Below are 21,230 nucleotides of genomic sequence, written 5' to 3'. Positions count from 1 at the left end.
ACGGGCTACAGACTGGACTTTCACTCTCTTCAGTTTGCAAGGCTTGAGAAGCAGTCAGTTGGGTCAAAATGAGCTAAAACCACCCTCATATACACAGAGACCTTTCACATCAACATTTTTACATACACGTATATCAACATTATAGTGTTTTAACCGCTCGTGGTGCTTTTGCCGTTTCAAAACTGCATTCTCAATTAGATTTAGGCAACGAAACAACTTGGTTAGGTTTAGTCAAAGATCATGTTTTGGGTTGAATTTATTATTTCTGGTTTCACACAAGACCAGAACACCGGTCTGGGTGAAAGTCTGGTGTTTGACCCCCTCCATCCACCCGGTCATCTTCCCTATAAGCAGACTGATAAACATATTTGTGATCTGTCAAAAACAAACGTAATCCAGGAGGAAATACGTTCCTTTGAAACGTAATTGAAAATGCAGTTTCGTGAACATAATTTTTAGGAAACCAGGCTGCAATTAATACTATAAAATACTACCAATATTAGGATTCAACTATCATGAAACAGCCAGTAATTGGTATGAAGAGACGATTAACTATCGTCAGCGGTGACGAGAACCAGGTACTTCCAGTATGGCCGACATCAGAGGCCATATCACATCGTAATCTTGTGTGATGTTTGTTAGGCAGGAACTGAAGCTAACTCTGCTGTTGACCTCATTGTCTGAGAATGACATATTATATATTATATCTAAATACATCTAAAATCTAGAAATTGAGAACATTTTAAATAAAACAGAAGAGCCAAAAAATTAAGACAGGCAGCAAACTTTAAGTATGACCAATGAGGTACCATGCACACCAGACACAATCCATATTCTTCAGTGTGTGTGTGTGTGTGTGTGTGTGTGTGTGTGTGTGTGCAGCCTGGCAGTATAGACAGCTGTAATAATCACTGCAACAGCCAACACAGAGACATTACATAAGTGAAATATTTAACATCTTTTTCCAATAAGACATTTAAAATGATGGAGGTGTAAACTCATTGGTAGTCATACAGCACACTTACTCTACCATCCACAATAACGGTAACTCTAGTAAAGCACACGCCGTGCAGGAGAACTCATTTAAGTTTCACAACTTGCATTCACTCACACACACACAGAGCGCACTACCAGCCTGAATGTATGAACACATTTTGGAGTGGTTTGTGTTTTCAGGGAGAAAACAGTCAGTGAAGAAATGAAAACCAACCGTGGAGCTGTGAGGGATTTAAACCCACGATAACGTGCAGAACACCATTTGATCCACATGGACGGCACGCTACTGCCCGTTTGAAATTGGATTTCTCAACAAATGAGTGTCTTTGTGAGCCTTTAAAGAACACAATCAAAATCTGGTAGAAAGTTATTTCTCACACACAGTTTATTATAACTGCTGACTTTACCTCAACGCCATGTGTTCACTGTGGATTTGACATTCTAATTTGTGCTTAAGAGGTGGCTAAACTCTACTTCTGTACAGAAAATAAAAGTAGAAAACTGAAAGGAGGTTGTTTTAATCTCCCCTTCACACACACATTCACACATAGTGTCCAGACATTATCAATACCTCTGTCAGTGCAGCTCTTGGGTCCAGGTGTACAGCAGCGCTGGGAGACTGTGTTGTATCTCCATCCCCATCAATCCTTCAGCATCCAAGGAAAGCAGAGAGAAAACAGCAAAACACAGAGACCGAGCGTCTGTCAGTCAGATCCTCCACAGAGACACAAAGACAACAGATGTAATAACTGGGAAAAAATGGAGGGAAACACTACACTCTATCCATCTCTTTCACCCAATCTATTTACTTCTTCCTCACTCTCTCTGTCCCTCTCTCTCTTTGCTCTCGCTGTTTCTCAGTCCGTACTCTCTCTCTCTCTCTCTCTCTCTCTCTCTCTCTCTCTCACACACTGATTCTCCATCTGTCACCGCCCCCTCTCCTTCACCCCTCCCACCTCATGAATTATTAATGAGACTCAGACACACACACACACAAGCTCCGCTGCTGTCAAACACACTCACACGCACATACGTTACAAGCTTATGCGCAACTGCCTCAGACTGTTATGATCATAGAGGCACATTTCTCTTCTTGAGTTCACAATAAATGTGTGGTCAATTGTTGGGCTCAAGGAGGTTTTAATTATGTTTGAAAAGCTCAAATTTCCTTCAGTGACCTTCCATCCAAAACAACATAGAACCACAAAAATGAGTCAGTAACATAACTAGCATAATTAAATAACAACTGCTCTCAGCAGACTTTGTTACGTGACTTTGAGTAACAGCGTTGCTTTACAGGCGTAAAGTTAACGTTTACTTTTGGTTTCATAAGGGACATGAACAGCGGTCTCCTGGGGAAAAGTCCTGGTTTTAAGTTGTTTTAGGTTTTAAAGCTGAAGTAGGCGAGATTGGAGCAAATATGATTTTAAAAAGTTATTTTTATAAAACGCTTGCCATATCATGACAGTAGTACATGAAACAGGTAACCTGAAAAAAATCATGTGCCTTTGTGTTCTCCGGTGTTCTCCGGTGTTCTCCGGTGTTCTCCAGTACTCCTAACGGCATCTGCAAGATTTCACAGACCGGAGGAAAACAAGCAGTAAGAGCTGATCTGAGGTCTGCTGTCAATGTGCTGTCTATGAGAGCCGGCTGTCAATCACTCACAAACTCCAACCAAACGGTCAAACTAGGCAGCGCTGATCAAATATGAATCAATATTATGTAACGTTAATGTCTATTTCTCTCCTGAAATGTTTTCAGAATCATCTTGTAGTGCACGGTTTAGCTGTAAAATGAGAAAGTTTGTGAGCCGGCAGCCATGTTGAGATCAGTTGAAGAATTACCAAGCACCGCCCACCAGCCGGAGCACAACCAATAGGAACGCTCTCTCAATGAAATGACCTGTGATTGGTCAAAGTCTCCCGTCACGGGCCACATTTTTCTAAAGCCTGAAAACAGAGCCATGAGGAGGAGCAGAAGTCTAGTTATCTCTCAGAACACTTGAATTACAACATGCTGAAAGGTTATTATGGGATTTTTGCCCAATGATGCCAAAAATATACTGCCTACTGAAGCTTTAACTGGATACAGGCAAAACCACTGTTGTGCTATATCAACAGTAAGATAAGAAGTAGGTACAGTAAGATGATTATTTGGTTAATCAATCAACTGAAAACAAATCAGTGACGGTTTCATAAATAATCATTTATCAAGTTCAGACACCAAAACACAAGCTTCACAGGGGGGTTTTCGTTTTTTCTACATGGTAAATGGGGTTTTGTAGTACTGGCCATTTAGACATTGAGTATATAGTTTGTTTTTGTTTGTTTTTTTAGGTACCTGAGTCTCTTTTTTTGTAGAATTCTTCCCTTGTGGCCATAAATGAGCAGTCGATTCTATTGTCTTTGGTTCTCTGTATTAAAGACACAACTCAGTGGGTCTGTCTGATGAAATACAAATATGCGTTCCTCCCACACGCTCCCCCACATGTACATGTAACCTATAAAAGCTCAAACACACACGCCAGCCATGCATGAAGTCATTCACACGCAAAACACACACACAGGTCACGGAGAAGACAGGGCCTATCATGCATGAGGGAAAAACATGCATGCACACACACCAAAATCTCACACGCACAAACACACATAGTAGTTGTCCATGCATGCAATGCAGGCGAGGAACAAGCCCCCCCCACCCATCAGCTGGAGGCTATCGGAGTTTTCTCATGGACGAGACATAACATGGCTGGAAGTCAGAGAAAAGAGTGTGTGTATGTACGTGTGTGTGTGTGTGTGTGTGTGTGTGTGTGTGTGTGTGTGTGTGTGTATGTTGCCGTCTTACCCAAAGTCGGATGAGAAAATGTATATCTCGATATCAAACTAGATCTAGATCTAGATTTAGACCAGAGTGCAAACCTGGCAACCCTACTGTGAGGATAGGACCTTTAAGATGCTGCGTGCAGTCACAGCATCCAGCTGTTGATCAAGACAAAGCTCCAGTAGAGATGTCACACTGGCCTAGAGGTTGATAATGTACAGTATGGACCACTTAAAATGCAACATCCCCTGTTTGCATCTGCCAGTGGACCTTTGTTGTATGTGATTAGTTATACCGATCTACATTTGGTGCACGTCATATTCAGTGGACTGCTTCCGTCACGCAGCGTTCCTGCAGAGCCAACAGTCCCCGTCGCCTTCTTGAGTTTGTAGAGTGCAGTTGTTCAAAAAGAGCACAACAAACGAGGCGCACAAGAGCAGCAGCTCAATGGACACCGTCCATCGTGCAGACATTCTGATCGTGCAGACATTCTTCCGATGTCATTTGGAATTGGATTTGTTGTCCTCACACGGTCGCCAAGGGGATGGTCTAATGAAGTTGCTAATGGAGGTGTTCAAAATTCAAGCCGTGCTAAGAGCGAGACGAAGAGATTTCCCGTCACGACTGTGCGCCCCCATTTCCAACCAATGACGTGATTTGTCCCGCCCCCGTTGTTAGCGACACTGATTCGTGCAATTCACATCGAAATCGACCCTGGTCCGACCCTGGTCTTACCCCACCTCTCGACCTGGGTCGCAAAGGCGAGTCGATCAACGCGGGTTAACCCTTTCATACACACTATCAACCCTGGTTCAACCCTGGTTGAGTCCTCGGTGTGTATACATATATTATGTGTCAGTCCTGTGATAGTCTGGAGACCTGTCCAGGGTGTAGCCCGCCTTCACCCAATGTCAGCTGGTTACAGATAATGAATGAACAACCAACTCTGCAATCACACAACCAACTTGAGTTGTCGTTACTATGACAATCATTCCCCTTCTCTGCCTTCCATCACACAGGACGTGATGTGGCATTGGATCTCTGCTCAGGGTGGAAATTGGGTTGAGCATCGCTGGTAATTATGTGAGTTCACCAAATGCCGTGCATAATACGGATGATAAAGGTGTAAGTACAAACAGGTGCAACCAAACTGTCAATCAAGCCCAGTCTGTTTAGTCAAACATCATTTGAAAATAAAATAAACTCGTTTTTTAATTCGCAAATTCAAAATGTGGGAATGCACTTCATGGGAGAGAAAACACAGAAAGAGCAATAAATGTAGAGAGGAAGAGAGGAGGCCAGTGGGAGGGGGGGTTGGGTGGAGGATTTGGGCCTTCGGGGCATGGTAAAGAGACACCCCCCCCCTTCCAGTTGAAGCAGGCCTGTAGCCTGATGAGACGCAGGAAGACAGAGAGAGTTTCAGCTTTATGTATCTATGTGGAGTGTGTGTGTGTGTATCTAGGCTTGACCTCCTGACCTCGGCTAGGATTTTCAGCTCCCTTCTGTCTCCAGCCACCCCCCCAACCAATCAATAACCCCCCCCCCAACCCGCCGCCGCTAGCTCTGACATGCAAATGACCCTTGCATATAATTAAAAGATACGCCCTGACAACAATAGGATAACCTCAACCTCCCCTCTGCTCTTCCTTAAGACGTGCGCCAAGACGTACACACACACCCACACACCCACACACACACACACACACACACACACACACACACACGCTCACGCTGCACAAACAAAAGCGAAGACAACATCAACTCGTGCCCAGATGGACTCCAGTCAGTTGACCTCTGCTCAGATCTGCAACAGACGAGCAAACAGACAAACAGACATCGAGATAAGTGCACTTCAGCCGCCCCCCCTCATGCTCAACAAACACACACACACACTCCTCATCAATCATCCTGTTATTACCTCAAAACTGAAGCTTGCACCTTGGAGTTCTGCTCGTGTCCAATAACTTCCACTTGTTTAATGTAGCATCAATGATAGAGACTGAGGTCATCTGGTGTTCTATCTGTCTGAAGGCTCTGTCTCTGGTATTCAGCATGTTGTCATTACTAGTTAGGAATATCTTGACTCTGCAGCTTTTATATTAGAGCATCAATGAATGATCAATGTCTCTATTGGCCGATACGCAAAACTATAACATGAGACTATTTGTTTTGATCAAAGGGTTGAATTAGAATTACAGTTAGAAGATAACTGAGCTGGAGAGCTGAGACTCCAGACTTGAACCCGAATCATACTTTAGTCACGTGACTGAGCGGGGACTTGAATTGGACTTCTATCTCCACTGAGAGGTACAGTTAAAAGCTCAGAGAAACGCTGACGTTGAACTATATGATGATCTTGTCACACTACTGTTCCCAAAAGTGAAGATCTAAAGTTTTGACCTGGTAAAATAAAGACTGCAAAGAGCAAGCCTTGCATCACCACAGACCTTGAAGATTGAATTATTATGCGTATGTACTGAAACGACCCGGACCAAACCATGTAAAACATGAACGCAGCTTTGAAAGGAAAACATTCAAATGCTGTCTCAGTTGAACAACAAACATTCAGAGACTTACAAGATTAGCTATTGATATCAACTGTTTGCGTGGCTTTGCATCAAGACTGTTAAAGGGGGGGTCCATCATTTTCTTTTTTTTTTTTTAGGTTTGTATTTCATTCTGTAGCTTCCCAGTGGTGATTCTTATTGTTTCAAATCCGAACGTTCAAATTTTGGTCTAAGTATGTATGTTTTTCCCAAGCCCATCTAAAAACTTTTTTACCATGTGACCTGACGTAGGTTTCTACATGAGGACGTTGCTACATATATACAAAAATCCTTATCCATAGTCAGTGTGCCAGTTTGGAGAAGCAGACGGAAGTACAGGCATGGAAGCTTAGCAATGTGCTGCTGTGGACGCCACGTTAGTTCATCGATCTGAAAGTCACACAATAACACGAACAAACTAACCGATGGATGCAGCGGTAGACCAGCAAGAGGTTCTGAGAGGTAAAATTACTGTTTTTGTCAAAGAAGTCTGGTGGCTTTGAAGAGAGGATAGATAACACCTTTAGAAAGGGCTGTCTGATGAATAGGTAATGCGGTGAAAATATTCTAAATATAGTGTACACTTAAACTGATATAAATTTGTAAGGGTCTTTTCGTAGGTGGCTGAAATAAGTTTTTCACAGCCGCTACATCTTGCTGTCAGACAGTCCTTTCAGACGGGGGAACTGAAGCCGTTATATCCATCTATGCTCTCTTCAAAGCCACCAGACTCCATTGACAAAAACAGTAATTTTACCTTTCAGAACACTGCAGTATACGCACAACCCCACCTCAAACGATCCAAACTAACCCTTTCAGTTATTTCCAAACTAAGCACAGTTAACGTTGACTCAGCTAACGTTGACTCAGCTAGAGCTAGCGTTCACATAATTCATAACCTTATTGATTAGCTTACTGTGTTAACCTACAGTACGTCACTGCTTTTTGCTAACAGCTGAGTGGGCGTTTCAATTTGATAAACCCAGAAAAAGAAAGCAGATGGAGTCGACCTTTAAATGAAAAAGAAAGTAAGTGAAGTGAGGTGCTGCTTTGGTATCACACTGGAACTCCTATTGAACAACACTGAGTGGAGAGTGAGTCGTTAAGACAAGTGGAATAAAGAGTAAGTAAAGGAAATAGGATATAAGAAATGAGGACAACTTCAGAGCTAGACAACAACTGGACTCATTACAGTGTATGCCACAGGGGGCCGTGCGTTAATTAACTTTGCCGTTGACCCCTACACACAAACACACACACACACACACACACACAGAGTACAGCCATGTCCTGTGGTTATTGAACCGGGTGTGGGGGGGCAGATCTCACCCTGGGCACTGGGAGAGTTTAGTTTTCCAATCAAATGACAACAAAATAGCACACTCACACACACACACACACACACACACACACACACACACAATAACTAAGTGTAGAACACAGTGTTGTCTGAGTCAGTAGAAACCAGTGGTTGGAGGGTCACATAAGTCATGAAGATGGAAAAACACTCATTAGTCACCAGACTATGTAAAAGTAATGTCGGAGGGAGCTTCTCAATTTATGAGTGTGTGTGTGTGGGTCAGTGTATCTTTTGGTCATTTGATTTTCCTTTCACAAATGGATATTAAAATAGAAAAAATTAGTGGTTATTTGATTTTCATTTTAAAATACAAAATTGAAAATTGAAATACGAGGCGTTTTTCTTTATCAGGGTCAGAAAGGGATGAACTAAACTTAAAAAAACGGGTTGATTTTATTTTTTTTTATTTCTAAAGGAAGAGAACCATTGATGTGTGAAGACGGTCTGTTAGCACTACACTTTATAACCGTGAAGTTATTGATTATTTCATTTGTCTAGTGTGTATCTAATTTTGGTGTCATTGCTGCCGTATGTCTTTTAACTATTAGTGTTATATTGGTTATTTCCTTTATTGTCAGGGGTGGGGGGGGGAATTGATGAAAAATAGAAGACTACTTATTTGCTTTGCAATGTTCTTACAATTTAAAAAATAAATTAAATTTTTTTTTTTTGTATTTTAATATCCGTTTGGGAAAGGAAAATCGAATGACCAAAAGATACACTGACCGTGTGTGTCCTACCTGCATACATCAAACTGAGAACAACATCACTTGCAATTTGAAATGTCACCCATCTACACGCACACCCACACACACGCACACCCATGCACACACACACACATTCTTTGTTAGGTGTGTATGTCAACTTTTTTCCCCCTTTTCCCTCAGATATGGAAAATCCCAGTAGCTCCCATTCACATGTCAGCGTTTGTGTGTGTGTGTGTGTGTGTGTGTGTGTGTGTGTGTGTGTGTGTGTGTGTGTGTGTGAGTCCAGACCTAATCCATGGTAAGCAGATACAGTATGTGGGCTACTATCAATAGGGCTTTGTCCAGTGGATGGATGATTGTGGATTGAGCCGAACAATATGGTGGAGGAGCAGACTGCAACTATTGTACAAACAGTGTCCAGCTCCTCTCCCTCAGCAACATCACATTATAGCGCAGAAGCTGAGACCCACAAGAAACCTTCCTATGCATCAAGGTGTTTTAATGTGAGGGCACGTTACAAAGCCCCACAGACAGGAATGACTCATCACTACATCTGTGCCGAGAACATCCTGTTTCCACTCAGCAGTATCTCAACACAATTAATCCTTTTAACCCTTTTGCTAGATTTCTAGCTCCCTGTAATACAGGTCTATGGCATCGTCACCACATGTTGTATATCTTTTATTACCTCCACCAAGGAGGTGATGTTTTCTGTTTGGTTGGTTTGATTTTCAGCAGGATTACAGAAAAACTGCTGGCCTGATTTTCATGAAACTTGGTGGAAGGGTGAGGCATGGGCCGAGGAAGAAGCCATTCAATTTTGGAGCGGATCCAAATCATGGGCGGATAAACAATTTATTTTTCACTTTCCTTAAAGGGACTCTATATAACAATCAGAAATGTCTTGTTAACAGTGACACCTGTGGCCGTTAAGTCAACGAAAGTCATCGTCCTGTTGCTCGCGCTTGTGCTCGCTCTACATAGACATGAACGAGCGTCGATCAAAACAGTGAGGCGACACGTGCATGGGCCACCGACCCGATTTATACGTGTAAGAAGTTACAAACAGTACCTTTAAAGATCAAAGTAAGCTCTCTGCGGATATTGACCATCAACAATGAATATCTTTTATTCCAAAATGTCCTGTGTTATCAGTAACACCAGGAAAATGTTCTCACGTGGCATCCCAACTTACAATGTCAGGTCACAGGTCATTTTAACTTTAGTTGTACATCTTGTTCACACTGATCTTGGTAAAAGTGTCTTCAAAGCTCCAAAAATGTGAAGTTTCATTGTCTTATTTCACTGGAACATTTTAAAAGACTGTACTTGCAAACACACTTGTAAATGTTTTTCTTAGTTGTGAAAATGTATAATGTATGTCAGACTCTGTCTATGTTCAAACTGGTTGTTGTGGGGTTTTTGTACACAGGTCTCTCTTAAAAAAGAGATCTCAATCTCAATGAGACGGCCTGTTTAAATAAAGGATTACATATATATATGACTCAGAGAAAAGGGATGTCATTTTTGAAGTATTGTGCCTCGATCAGGTTCAGAGTTTTAAAGAACTACATGTTCTACTTTGAAGTTGTATCATTTGATACCACTAGTGACAGCACAAATATTCAAACCAGAACAACAATACCTCTGACATACACACACACACACACACATACACACATGCATGGTCACACATGAACAGCCCCCTTCATCAGTATAAGGTAACTCGCTAATTGAGCTATTTAAAGATTCATATGGGATAAAGGGTTAAAGGGTGGGAGGAGGAGGAGGAAGGGGGGGCATAGAGGTTAAAACTTGATGGAGAAATAACTAATATTCACACACAAAAACACACACATGTTGACTACAGAGAAAAGTCTTAAGCAAGAGGACGAACAAGTGAGTAAAATGAGTAACATGCAGTGCAGTTCCCTGGAAGTGCAACAAGTGAGGAAACCTTGAACGTTCCCACATTCCACTGTTGTTTATTTCACTCTAGTCAAGCGGCCAGAGAGCTGCTTCAATAGAACAAACAAGGTCAGGATGGGAGCCAAAAATGTGTTTTGATGTGTGTGTGTGTGTGTGTGTGTGTGTGTGTGTGTGGGTGGGTTCTGCCAGCTGCACCAGACCGGGGAATTACAGTTTCTGAGAATTGTAATGTTTTTCAAAAATTGCCTTGTTGTTAGTATTAAGCAAGGACTGTTCCATTAAAGACAGAAATGTAATTTATCAAAGAGCCAGATCATTCAGTTTCCAGTCCTTGATAAGGGGCCTTAATAATAACTAGAATGGCATTCGGAGAGCGCAGACCTCCGCCAAGGTGCGTGACTTTAAAAACAGATCACAGCTCACAGCCGGCGGTACCGTGAGGTGGTCGGCTTGTTATTAACACGGTGTGTTTCTGTGTAACGTATCGGCGGATGCCTCTCTCATTCAGCAGCCTTGTTATGAAAAAAAAGTTGTTAATAACATGAGAATACATTCGTAATATTATGAGACAACCGCTTTCATTCTTTTTTAGTGAACCTTTGAAAGCAGTCTATCATCTCATGTGTCAATTGAGGGATGTGGGAATATGGGATGTCATGAAGTTTCACCAATAAGAACCCAATTATCATACATTTTAGGATACTGAAATGAAATGAAACCAGTGACATGATGTGTGAACCCATAATTGGAAAATGATTAAACCAGGTGGACGATACAGATATGACATCACAAGCCAATACACACACACACACACACACACATATAGTTGCTGAGGTGTTTTTGCGAACTTATGTTCACTATCAGCCACCTGGGATCCCCGACCTCCAGGCTACCAAGGGTTCTGGTCAAGATGCTAAGCCCGGGATGGAGCACTTGTGTGGGGCAGGCAGAGTAGACATCTGGCCTGTCTGCTGGAGGTTGACTGGATGAAGCCATCCATTCACCTCAGCCGGGTCAAATCATATTGTACACTGGGAGAGCCAGCCAAGGGACATGTGAGTCACACACACACACACACACACACACACACACACTGATGTGCTACATGCTAACCCAACTTGATGTTCAACCTAGTTCCAGTAAAGCAATAACTCTGAGGTTATTTCCACATTTGGGAAGAGAATCCCTCAAGGCTGAAACGACTAAACCACTCAATCTGGCCCTTTACAAAACCAAGGAGAACTGTCCTTATGTTAGTAATTAAAAGTATTAATCACTAAATTCAATGTTTACTTATGCAGACCGGTATGCTAAGAAAAGACAGACTGAGACATCAAATTCAGCTGTCTAATGGTATTCATATTATTCATATTATATGAACATATTAACAACAACTGGTCAATGATGATTAAATAGCACATAATTATGAGAGCAGTACAAGCGATCCAGCAAGGACAGATTAGTAAATATGATTGATGTTTTGAACCTTCAGAGGAATTGTGTCTGTAGATTTGAGCGAGCACATACGATTAATTTGCTTAATATCTTCCCAGTTGCTGCCTCTCAGTTTTGTCAGTTTTGTTTCGCTTGTATGGAAACACTGGATTTGCCCTTTGAGTAAAGTATCACCCTGGTAAAGCCTGTTCCCACCGCAGGATCTTAAGGAACTTTACCTGTGTTCTGACTAGGGCTGTCCCGAATGCCAGTTTCTTGTGGCCAGTCAGTCCAACTGAAGTGAGAATTGAAGTTGTTGCTAGCTTTGGGGCAAACCCGCGACGCCTTCACTCAAATCAGCAGGTAGCAAGCAAGACGCGGGAACTTGGCTCGGGTCTTGAGGAGTTGTAGCATTTATTCGTCAACAAATAGCCTAAACTGTACACACACGTACCGATCAGGCTAACGGAGAGTGTAACGTTAGCCAGAGCTAGTAAAATGTCAGCAGATTGGCTATAGCTTCCACAAATGGCGACATGTTTTTACCACTGGTACTGGACCGGTACTCGGTATCAGCCAATACACAAGTTCGGGTATCGGAATCAGTATCGGGAAAGAAAAAATAGTATCAGAACGGTCGGTTGGGTATTCTGTCTGTTTCTGAGAGAGACGTTGGATTACAGGCGTCACTGCCTCCTTTGCAACTTTTTTTTTTTAGCAAAAGTGGCGTTTCATGTTTTATTCTTGAAACGCTGACGCCGCTGTTTCACATTTTAAGATATGATTTAAACATTTATGACATAAGCTGCAGTAGAATTAAAACAGAAATAGCATTGGATTATCGCGATCGTATAAACGGTTTTATCGACATGCGTTATTATTTATTTCTATCATCATATACAAATGAAGAAATGAAATAAAAACCCACATCCTATGCCTCTGGCTGCAGATTTGTGGCGCTGTGGGTTCATATTGTTTTTCACATAAGATTCTGTTCCTGCACTTGAAGAGCTTGAATCTGTTTTGTGTTTGTGTCAGATACAAAATTAGAAAACAGAGGAACAGACTGTCATAGAAAGAGAGGAACAGAGACATAAATAGTGAGGAAAGGCAGACAGTGAGAGACGGAGAGTGGAGGAAGAGGGAGCAGCTGTTACAGATGGAAGAGACAGAGAGAGAGAGAGAGAGAGAAAGAGAGAGAGAGAGAGAGGCTCGCTGTCTGGAGGTAAACAAGACACACACCGGTAATTGAGCAACCGTTGCCATGACTACATTGATGCTGAATATCCGCCCATGCCCAACCCTAGATGCAAAAGCGCACGTACACATTGACAGAAGGTGGACACGAGTCAAAACAACTCCAAAGCAGAGAAGTCTAAGCACTGAAAACAGCTTTCAAATGAGCATTTCCTTTCATATTAAATCTTTTATGTATTCAGTTTGTCTCACTGAGACTCCAGCCAGCAGGACAGCAACACAGACACAAATACACAATATGGTTTAAACTGTGAGAGGTATCGCTTATAGGAAACAGAAATAGTTAAATGCTGTTCAGTGTGTTTTTGTAAAGGACAGAAGTAACTGAGTATATATTGTATACGGATTATTTCAAACTATTTAAATCAAAATGATTGCATGTCAAAGCCGTCATATCCATCACAGTTATCAAAGTTCTATATTGAAGCCTTTTCTCATTACTCCTCGTCAGATGATCTGAATATTCTGTAGTAGCTTTAACATCAGTGAATCATTGAAATCATTCTAATGAATGCTAATTAATGCTAATAAACAGAAAGGGACTGCTCTCAGCTTCATACCTGGTGGCTTGACTCTTCTTTCAGAAATGTCAGCAGTTTAGCTGGAGTCTGAATGCTGCTTCATTTCTACATACCTCTATTATTTCAATCAAAAATTTAGACAATTTTTTTTAAACTTGACCTCACTGTATAAAATGACCTTTGGTGACCTCTAGGATAATCACAGCCTCATGAAACTTTACAGCCACAAACTAGAGACCTAGAGCATTCAGAGGACGGATGGATCAGACTAGAGACCTAGAGCATTCAGAGGATGGATGGATCAGACTAGAGACCTAGAGCATTCAGAGGATGGATTGATCAAACTAGAGACCTAGAGCATTCAGAGGATGGATGGATCAAACCAGAGACCTAGAGCATTCAGAGGATGGTTGGATCAAACCAGAGACCTAGAGCATTCAGAGGATGGATGGATCAGACTAGAGACCTAGAGCATTCAGAGGATGGATGGATCAAACCAGAGACCTAGAGCATTCAGAGGATGGATGGATCAGACTAGAGACCTAGAGCATTCAGAGGATGGATGGATCAAACTAGAGACCTAGAGCATTCAGGGGATGGATGGATCAGACTAGAGACCTAGAGCATTCAGAGGATGGATGGATCAGACTAGAGACCTAGAGCATTCAGAGGATGGATGGATCAAACTAGAGACCTAGAGCATTCAGAGGATGGATGGATCAGAGTAGAGACCTAGAGCATTCAGAGGATGGATGGATCAGCCTAGAGACCTAGAGCATTCAGAGGATGGATGGATCAGACTAGAGACCTAGAGCATTCAGATGATGGATGGCTTTCCTAGCTAGATTGACAATAAGAGGGTTTATGAGCAGTTTACACAACACAAGACCTCGCCATCCAATCGCCAAAAAATGCAAATCTTGTAGAAATCTCCAAATGTCAAAGGTTTATGGTTCGGTATCACAGCGTGGCTTTTTCTATGGTGTTCCTGAAGGGACCAGGGGCCCCGGATCCGAGTACACTTGAAACCCAAAGTCCAGTTAGTTTGTTTAGTGTAAACGCTCCGTACCGTTCTCGGGCACGGTTCATCGATCCGTATTCGAGTCCACTTGAAAAGGTGGTCTGGAGTACGGTTCATGTGTACTCGGGTACGGTTCGCATCAGGTGTGAAAGCCAACCGTACCGAAACACGGAAGCGGACCGCTATATAACGCAAGTAACATGAGCAGTCAGTTTTGAAAAGACAGGCTTTTTTCGACAACGCCGGTCTCCTCCGAAATCTGTATATGCTCGCAGCATGCGCCGATCTTACCCAGGTTCCTGAAAATGAAGGGGCAATCGTACTCAGGTACGGTACGGATCAATCTACCTAATATGAAAACACCCTTTATGTGGTATTTTGGAGGGATTTTTGATCGTTTTTATCAATTCTCGAGTTGTAAAAAATGGTTAAATTTAGCACCAAATCTGTGTAACAAATGGTATCAACCCAAACATTGCTGCAGCAATTTATGAGACACAAGTGAGCATGGGAATGGCCATCATATACTTCCATCATAATGTTCTATATGCCCTTTTACACTTTCACAATTTATTTTAATTAATCAATTAATTAATCAATCAATCAATTAATGTTTATTTATTTTTCTTTACTACTGCGCCTGCTCTTCTATGAGCCCCATGGAAGCGGAAGATCGACGGTGATTTTGTACTCGAAAGTCAAACTTTTTTGGCCTCATGCACCACTGAGCAAACCCCAGCGCTGTATCCGGTTCTCTTTGTACATCCGCGGTCTGTCTCTCTGCCTTGTGTATCTTTAAAATAAAATAGCAAATCAAATAGGTGACAAGTGTTGCCGCTGGATTCCAGACAATGTAGAAAATCAGGAAACGGTTTGAGAGGTTAAAAAATGAGGAGGCAGGGGACAGCTGATCCCAAAGCAGACACAGTGACAGCAGGACATGGCAGTGTGTGTGTGTGTGTGTGTGTGTGTGTGTGTGTGTGTGTGTGTGTGTGTGTGTGTGTGCGTGTGTGTGTGTGTGTGTGTGTGCGTGTGTGTGTGTGTGTGTGTGTCCAGCAGGCCTAAAACATTTCTCCCCTGATTGTCAAGTCAAATAAAGGTTGTCGCGCGCCAAGCCTATTGTCCACACACTGACCCCCACCGCCCAAAGAAAACCCTGCTTAACCACCATGCCTCACTCCACACACACTTCACACACACACACACACACACACACACACACACACACACACACACACTTCAATCCCCCATGTCTTTGTCTCCAGCAACAGGAGGTGTGGTCGTTTTTCTACAGTTAATGAGTTTGCGGGGCCACGAAGGCCAAGCGGAGGCACGGGTCATTCATTCATTTAGCCCTTTAAGCCTCCTCGGCCCACTTCCCCCATAACATACACACACACACACACACACATTATACACGTCGGAACACAGAGATACACTAATATTGCTGTGGTGAGGAGAAAAGCAAAAACATTTACTCACACATGAAAACACATCTCCACTTATAATAAAATAATATATACCAGAGGTCAAGGGACTCCTTTGAAAATCACCATGCCAGTTTTTATTCACCAAAATTTAGCATAACTTCGTAGCGTTATTTAGCAATCTTCCTGACAAGCTAACATAATATATTAAAATAAACATTGTGACACGCACACAATGCTCACCAACACACATCCATACATCCTCAGACAGACACACACACACACACATGTTTAGCCCTGGCGTCTGGTGACACAATAGCTTCTGGTAGCAGCTGGTCAGCAGTAGCCATAGGAGTCACACACACACACACACACACACACACACACTGACACACACTGACACACATGCAAACATGCAACATGTACAAGCCCCTGCATGTCTAATGACGTGCCAAGACGACATAAGAACAAGAGAAGACAACTTGACTGGCCATCTGTGGTATGGAGGCCATGTGGAACATCTGCGTTAATCAATAACACACTCACTCCCACACGCATGCAGGCATGCATGAGTAAACACATGCATGCATGCATGTTGACAAGAGCACATAAATGTACTATCTACAGCATGTAAATAAATGCATGATTACATTCAAATATTTATAAAAAAATATTTAAAAAATTCCATGCAAGTATCATGAGTCCATTTTTTTTAAATGTGTGCACACAAATAAGTCAGGCTCATGAATTAAAGCTGACGTAGGCGAGATTGGAGCAAATATGATTAAAAAAAGTTATTTTTATAAAATGTGACAGTAGTACATGAAACAGGTAATCTGAAAAAAATCGTGTTCCTCTGTGTCCTCCGATGTCCTCTGGTACGCCTAACAGCATCTGCAAGATTTCACAGACCGGAGGAAAACAAGCAGTAAGAGCTGATTCATCTGCTGTCTATGAGAGCCGGCTGTCTCCGACCAAACGATCAAACTAGGCAGCGCTGATCATAATAATTACAATCATTTTAAAGGTGCTAAAAGCGAGATTGGGAGCATTCCTATATTACTATTGCCTCCACATGGCTCTCAACATGGCGATGGCTGAGGGGGCACCGGAGGGTGGGTGCTACGCTTACGGCGTTATCCGCTGTAACCGCCGTATAAAAACAGTATAGAGCAGCGGTCGTGAGCTAGTGGGGCACGCTCACACGCAATAACATGCACTAAAAGGTACACGTGGTCGGCCAGCTACGTCAACAAAGCACAGAGAAGCTCTGATTACAAAACACACACAGAGGGAGAGAGGCTTCATTCTCTGCTCAGGTAGACATTACTCCTCTATATCTTTACATAGACAATAGATGTTTGCTGCTATATTAATGCTCTGAATATCATATAGAGAACCTTAAATAATATTAACATGGTATACTGACAGTAACAACCAACAAAGAAGGAAGGTTAAACGTGCTTCAGCCGCCTCACAAGGAATAGTTGGCCTGTCCGGTGCTCACAGAGTAGGGCAATGACTCTGATGAAGACGCAGTATTAGTCTTTAATAAAGTTTACTGCCTTAAATCCGTGTGCTCCAGTGTGCTTTGGAACTGCTCTCTGAAGTCGCTCCTGTAACAACCAACAATCAGTAAAATGAGGGCAAAGAGATTTTTGTCTTTGAAGAAAAAGATCATTTTCTCTGGCAAATTGTTGCATTAGTATTCCATGTGTTGGATGCCTGATTTTATATAAAAGACATTGAATATGAATAATTTTAATTTCCTCACATTGTCTTCACATGGAAATCCACATGTATGATATAATAGGACTACACATAAAAGCAGCAATCACACACACAAGCTCGCTGGAGATATCTGGAAGTGTGCTGCTGTTTATAAAGACATCAGGATTTGGTGAAGAGGAATTGGATTATACACACACAAACACACACACACTGGATAGGTACTTAAGTGCACACGCACACACACACAAAACACACACACACACAAACCTCCCCCACTTCTGGGAAACACCTGCAGCCATGCTTGTTATTCTGGGGAACAGAACACATGTGCCAGAACACAGTTCACACATCCCTTAACCAATTAGACTAGAGACTGCTCACACACTCACTAACACACACACACTCACTAACACACACACACTCTCACTCTCTCACACACACACACACACACACACACCTCCTCCAACACTACTTATCTGCTTTAACAAAACAACATGCATCTAAACCTTAAGTCTGGAGTCTCACTCTATTCATTAGGACTTCATTAACAGACCAGCAAGAGGCAGCTTAGAGGAACACAAAGACACACAAATACAACTGCTTTTGGAAAATACTTTTTTGAAGTGTCCAAAATGTAGAGAATGCATCCTCTGGGGAGCGAGAATGTGCTCAGTACATTTCATATCCTATTTCATATTGATATTTTTCACATACAGGTGGACTTTCTTTTAACCCGATGGTGGCAATAGAGTTGAGGTCACTCAAGACGCACGTGGAGACGCATGTTAATACCAGGTGTGAACAGGGCCTAACACTGCTTGATAATACAACAGTGTGGTGATGCAAGTTAATCGATCAATAAAAGTGTATTTTCCTAAACGTTAAGACACCTCGTATGTAGGCAAGACAGACATTTCCCCCGCTGATTACTGAGCACAAATGTATTGTAGCTATGGAGCCTACTGAAGCCTCAAGAACCCCCTTCTGGTGCCACCAGATACAGAATCCTCCCGGCAGGACGTGCTTTGAGAGCGTACAAAAAGAATTGTGGAATATATTATATAGCCAATGTTTACCCACATAGCAGGGCTATGGTCCACTCATATCCACTTACTAATAATGTAGCCTTCTCTAAACTCAGAGCACTTCTAAAGTCTATAGTCTGTGTGAGTGGAGAAATCAGATCAGATCACAGACAACGTCAGCAGTGTCTGAAGATGATGATGATGATGTGAGAAAGAAGAAAAGAAATGGCAGAAAAAGGGAAACTGACAAACTGAGACAAGGAAAGAAAATGTGTGCGTGCGAATGTGAAAGTGTGTGTGTGAGTGTGTAGGTGGTTGGGTGACCTATATGTCAGTGCAGTGTGTAGGAGACCCCTGGGCTTGGGTTATATTTGGTCATCACACATGGTAACTCAACCAGCAAGGTCACACGCACACACACACACACGCGCACACACGCACACACACACACACACACACACACACACACACACACACACACACACGCACACGCACACACACACACACACACACACACACACTTGGGTCAGAAACAGAATTATTGCCATCATGTCAGCGGTATATTGAGCTACACCTGGTTAAATGAATCCTCCACCAGTTCAAACTGCAGATGAGTCCAATCAAAAGTATTAACGCTCTTCTGAAAGTAAAGTCTACAAACTGAGACTGAACTGTTGGAAGACAATCATGGTCAGTTCATTCAGTCAGTCAAGTCACATGCTTGACAATTATCTGCCTGAAAAAAAACAGTAAAAATTCCGTCCTCAAAGTCAAAATCACTTTACTGCAAAAAACTAAATATGTCTTCAGTCAGGCCTGCAACACCATCCCATAATGAGCAAAGCAAAATCAGCTGTCAGACTCCACAACCAGCCCTGCTCCCGGTAGACCACATACACACCACATAACTGCACTATACTGTACACTGACTGTGCAATATCAATACTACTCAGGTGTAATTCATACTGAGCAATACTTTGAATTTCATTCCAATCACTGTGCAATATGTGCAAACTGTGCCATTTTTCCACTTGTGCAATTATGTTGATAGTCTGTTTATTGTCAATACTGTATATATTGTTTCTATTTTTATATTTCCTTCTATTTAAATTGTTCATATTTGTTTCACTTTTGTTTTGCTTTTTACTCTTCTTTTTACTGTTGTATCTTGCTTTTTACCTCCGCTTAGGCCGAAGGCCTAGGAAGGAGGTTATTTTTTCACCGGCGTTGGTGCGTTGGTTTGTTGGTTTGTTTGTTTGTTTGTTTGTTTGTTTGTCTGTTAGCAGGATTACTCCAAAGGTTTGTGATGGATTTGAATGAAATTCTTTGGAGGGGTGGAGTGTGGCACAATGAACAACCCATTAGATTTTGGTGGCGATCCGGATCATGATCCGGATTCAGGAATTCTTTTTAAGGATTCCCATCAGCCTGAGCATAAAGACCTCTGGGTATAACACATTCACAGTGTAACTGATGACGCGTTGATGACGCATGACCCCGCCTCTTTCCTTCAGAGAGCGAGACAGAGAGAGAGCGGGGAGTGGACAACTGTAGTTTCAGCGTTTTTTTTCACATTAAACTCTGTGAAATTACAGTTGAGTTGGACCAAAGCACACTTGGTGATTGTTGGAAAGAGTAACAACGACGGTTTAGGTGAGTTTTATTTTGTTTCTGTCCTGTTTGAATGAGGTGTTTTACGATGTTCCGCTACGTACAGCTGATCTCATCATAAACAAAAATACACGTGGGTGATGGTGCAAGCTGAACGGAGAGGGGGGGCAATCGTACTCGGGCAGCTTGGCGGAGGTCTTCGCTCTCCGAGTTCTAGTTGTTTTTACTAATGCTTCTTGTTTCTGTATTATCCCCTTTGCTGCTGTACACTGCAAATTTCCTCACTGTGGGACTAATAAAGGAATATCTTATCTTATCTTATCTGTGGTCTGATGAGCATCAAAAGGGATTGGTTTGGGATCGATGTTTCAATATTGTAACATAAATGGTTGACCATCAGTCATTAGTCATTCGTCTTTGCTTCTGATCTCTGAACAGAAAAAAAGGGTAATTCTGTTAATGTCAAGTTGCCAATGTCAATATTTCTTAGCTACAATAAGTAAGTAATTATTCACAACACGGTGTCCTGGTATAAGAAAATAATTTATGCGGAGGAAAAATAATTCCACAACACAAAGAGTCCAATATTATCTATATAATGACCCCTTGCAGCATTATCGCAATTACACCAGTCACTTAACAAAGTATCAAAGAAAAGCTTTATACACTTTGCATGTTGGTTTGTAGTAATGGTAAACTGGTACAGTAGTGTGACACATCAGCATGTTATTATAGTTACCTTTAGTTTAATATACCTGACCTTACCTAATTTAGAATGGTGGTTAAAGTATGAGTTGTTCCGTTATGTAATAAGAGACACAGAATGGGCCCCTGGTGGGAATATG

At 42.1% G+C, this 21,230-nt stretch overlaps 1 protein-coding gene and 1 long non-coding RNA gene across 26 annotated transcripts in view; one reads left to right on the top strand and one right to left on the bottom strand.

Moving 5' to 3' along the window:
* The window catches only part of nfasca (neurofascin homolog (chicken) a), a 167,193-nt gene that overhangs the window by 114,078 nt on the left and 31,885 nt on the right, over positions 1–21,230 (bottom strand). For 13 of the 25 annotated variants that reach the window (XM_037764627.1, XM_037764687.1, XM_037764712.1 and 10 more), the window contains exon 1: positions 1,568–1,858. The exons of 1 other annotated variant lie outside the window; for it this stretch is intronic. The gene's annotated coding sequence lies outside the window, so the exon portion shown is untranslated. Of the gene's footprint in view, positions 1–1,567; positions 1,860–21,230 lie in introns of those variants that run through there. 11 more of the 25 variants (XR_005206239.1, XR_005206233.1, XR_005206235.1 and 8 more) reach the window with 4 other exon arrangements.
* On the top strand, positions 12,815–20,701 carry LOC119485669. The gene is made up of 3 exons (XR_005206330.1): positions 12,815–12,825; positions 13,651–13,655; positions 20,603–20,701. It is a non-coding gene; the product is annotated as an uncharacterized LOC119485669 (long non-coding RNA).

The sequence above is a fragment of the Sebastes umbrosus genome, chromosome 1 (assembly GCF_015220745.1).
Source record: "Sebastes umbrosus isolate fSebUmb1 chromosome 1, fSebUmb1.pri, whole genome shotgun sequence".
NCBI classification, from domain to species: Eukaryota; Metazoa; Chordata; class Actinopteri; order Perciformes; family Sebastidae; genus Sebastes; species Sebastes umbrosus.
The sequence above is the reverse complement of the archived record's forward strand: the minus strand, read 5'-3'. Positions and strand labels throughout refer to the sequence as shown.